The sequence below is a fragment of the Anneissia japonica genome, unplaced genomic scaffold, assembly GCF_011630105.1.
Source record: "Anneissia japonica isolate Jap-2015-1 unplaced genomic scaffold, ASM1163010v1 scaffold1698_len283567_cov170, whole genome shotgun sequence".
Lineage (NCBI taxonomy): Eukaryota > Metazoa > Echinodermata > Crinoidea > Comatulida > Comatulidae > Anneissia > Anneissia japonica.
This window is the reverse complement of record NW_022747456.1, coordinates 282203-285844: the sequence shown is the minus strand read 5'-3', so window position 1 is coordinate 285844 and position 3642 is coordinate 282203.

Sequence of the window (3642 nt, the reverse complement as noted above, 5' to 3'; positions counted from 1 at the left end):
GGGCTAACACAGTACTTTCACTTTTATATCAATCTGAAATGGAGAAGTAGCTTTAACTTCCTCTTGAAAAGAACAATTATCTATCTGCAGTTATCCATCAATCATTAAAATAAGGTGCTGTAAATATAAAACAGTGGCTTACTACAAATAAACTTTGTTTGAATGATGAAATAGCACCTTCAAACCCTGACCTTTTACTAAGCGGAAATGATACTGCGACCATCCTGTACCAATTTCTGAAGTCAAATTTTCTGGATCTCAAAGTTTATACAAAAGCTGGTCTGGGTACTAAAAAGTGTTAAATGTGTATGTTAAAGTTTGAAGACTGGTACTTCGGTTAAGTGGTCTTGGAATAGAGGAGTCTCAATTTGAGGACTAGCTAACTGTTAAATGATTTACGGAAGAAAAAAAATGCAAGATGATGATGGAATGTCAGGAATTGTACGCAGGAGAAACTAAACAGTCTCTAAACGCATGTACCAACATTGTCGAGCAAGCTCAGAATGTGGGATTCGGCGGTGAATACACATTTGGATAGAACATAGCATTCTTTCATTACCAAGGATGTTGACATTCTGGATAAAAGGGAGCTTTCGATTGCATGACGACGGTCGGACGTAGAATGTAATGACGTTACTAAAAGTCATCTGCGCATGCGAGAACGTTATAAGGTCACCTCGTCGATTGGCCAAATATACGTATGCAGAGAACGTAGGACGCCAGGTAGGATGGTCACGCATGAGTGATTCCGTTATAGCGCTGCGTCGTGGCACAAATCGAAAGCTCCCTATTTTGTAAGCAGATGGTTGAGATGAAGTCAAAGGTGAGGAGTCATCACTCAACCGAATTGCGTAATTCGTATTATACACCCCCTCGGATAAGTAAAAATCCCATCAAGGTTTCTCTTAAGTTCACATGTGAACGGCCTTTAGCCACAGAAGACCAGTTTGCGATGTGTTCTGGATTGGACGCGAAATATTGTCACGTAATAAACAAGTAATCCAATTGGAAAGATGTATAATTCTCTTACGTTATATTTTTTACTTGCCTTACCTGGATGAATACAAAATGTCCTTGATTAGTTTATTACTAATATTGGATGATATCTTCAATATAAAAAAGGAACAAACGGAAGATTCGTTTTCTTTGCTATCTATAAACGATTTTTTTTTCTTTTGTATAAAATTACATTGAAATAGAATTAATTAATTTATAGGGGAGCAACAATATACTTTTGTTGGGTTCGTGAGAGACTTTCACTATAAACGATAAAATATGGTAATTATTCCTATTATTTGTCGACAAAGCAAAGTAGTAGAGCAGCAGCAGCAGCAGCAGCAGCAGCAGCAGCAGCAGCAGCAGCAGCAGCAGCAGCAGCAGCAGCAGCAGCAGCAGCAGCAGCAGCAGCAGCAGCAGCAGCAGCAGCAGCAGCAGCAGCAGCAGCAGCAGCAGCAGCAGCAGCAGCAGCAGCAGCAGCAGCAGCAGCAGCAGCAGCAGCAGCAGCAGCAGCAGCAGCAGCAGCAGCAGCAGCAGCAGCAGCAGCAGCAGCAGCAGCAGCAGCAGCAGCAGCAGCAGCAGCAGCAGCAGCAGCAGCAGCAGCAGCAGCAGCAGCAGCAGCAGCAGCAGCAGCAGCAGCAGCAGCAGCAGCAGCAGCAGCAGCAGCAGCAGCAGCAGCAGCAGCAGCAGCAGCAGCAGCAGCAGCAGCAGCAGCAGCAGCAGCAGCAGCAGCAGCAGCAGCAGCAGCAGCAGCAGCAGCAGCAGCAGCAGCAGCAGCAGCAGCAGCAGCAGCAGCAGCAGCAGCAGCAGCAGCAGCAGCAGCAGCAGCAGCAGCAGCAGCAGCAGCAGCAGCAGCAGCAGCAGCAGCAGCAGCAGCAGCAGCAGCAGCAGCAGCAGCAGCAGCAGCAGCAGCAGCAGCAGCAGCAGCAGCAGCAGCAGCAGCAGCAGCAGCAGCAGCAGCAGCAGCAGCAGCAGCAGCAGCAGCAGCAGCAGCAGCAGCAGCAGCAGCAGCAGCAGCAGCAGCAGCAGCAGCAGCAGCAGCAGCAGCAGCAGCAGCAGCAGCAGCAGCAGCAGCAGCAGCAGCAGCAGCAGCAGCAGCAGCAGCAGCAGCAGCAGCAGCAGCAGCAGCAGCAGCAGCAGCAGCAGCAGCAGCAGCAGCAGCAGCAGCAGCAGCAGCAGCAGCAGCAGCAGCAGCAGCAGCAGCAGCAGCAGCAGCAGCAGCAGCAGCAGCAGCAGCAGCAGCAGCAGCAGCAGCAGCAGCAGCAGCAGCAGCAGCAGCAGCAGCAGCAGCAGCAGCAGCAGCAGCAGCAGCAGCAGCAGCAGCAGCAGCAGCAGCAGCAGCAGCAGCAGCAGCAGCAGCAGCAGCAGCAGCAGCAGCAGCAGCAGCAGCAGCAGCAGCAGCAGCAGCAGCAGCAGCAGCAGCAGCAGCAGCAGCAGCAGCAGCAGCAGCAGCAGCAGCAGCAGCAGCAGCAGCAGCAGCAGCAGCAGCAGCAGCAGCAGCAGCAGCAGCAGCAGCAGCAGCAGCAGCAGCAGCAGCAGCAGCAGCAGCAGCAGCAGCAGCAGCAGCAGCAGCAGCAGCAGCAGCAGCAGCAGCAGCAGCAGCAGCAGCAGCAGCAGCAGCAGCAGCAGCAGCAGCAGCAGCAGCAGCAGCAGCAGCAGCAGCAGCAGCAGCAGCAGCAGCAGCAGCAGCAGCAGCAGCAGCAGCAGCAGCAGCAGCAGCAGCAGCAGCAGCAGCAGCAGCAGCAGCAGCAGCAGCAGCAGCAGCAGCAGCAGCAGCAGCAGCAGCAGCAGCAGCAGCAGCAGCAGCAGCAGCAGCAGCAGCAGCAGCAGCAGCAGCAGCAGCAGCAGCAGCAGCAGCAGCAGCAGCAGCAGCAGCAGCAGCAGCAGCAGCAGCAGCAGCAGCAGCAGCAGCAGCAGCAGCAGCAGCAGCAGCAGCAGCAGCAGCAGCAGCAGCAGCAGCAGCAGCAGCAGCAACGTTAAGGTTAACGTCGTGCGGCGAAAACTATCTATTGATAGTTGTTTACTGTTGTAATGTATGATACAATAATGATTAATGTATTAAGTCTGTAATTCCACTGTTTTGCAGCAGAATTTTTTTTTCTGCTGTTCATGGTTGTCGTCGTCTTTATTTTGTTGTCAAACTAAACTGCCACAATAATAAGAGTGCTTGAGTAGAAACATGTTGTAATAGTCTGCATGTCTCCGTGATCTAATCCCGCCAAAGTCACTTTATTTCATAAAACTGATATAATTCGTTGATGAGCTATGCTTGATCAAATTATTACAACATGTTTCTATTCGAGCACTGTTATTTATACATAATAATATGTACGTAATATGTAATAAATATCTCAATCTGAATCTGAATATATATATATATATATATATATATTAATATATATATACATATATATTCAGATTCAGATTGAGATATTTATTACGTCAAAATGTTAATGTATCATGATAGTTGGCTCTACGGTTCAAAAATACAAATAAGATTTATATCTCTACTAAATATTTGATGATGACAGTGTAAAATATTGATTCATTGAATTGGATTAAAAAGAAAGATTGCACCTGTCTCTTATACACATCTAGATGTGTATAAGAGACAGCTACAACAATTATTATTATTATTATTATTAT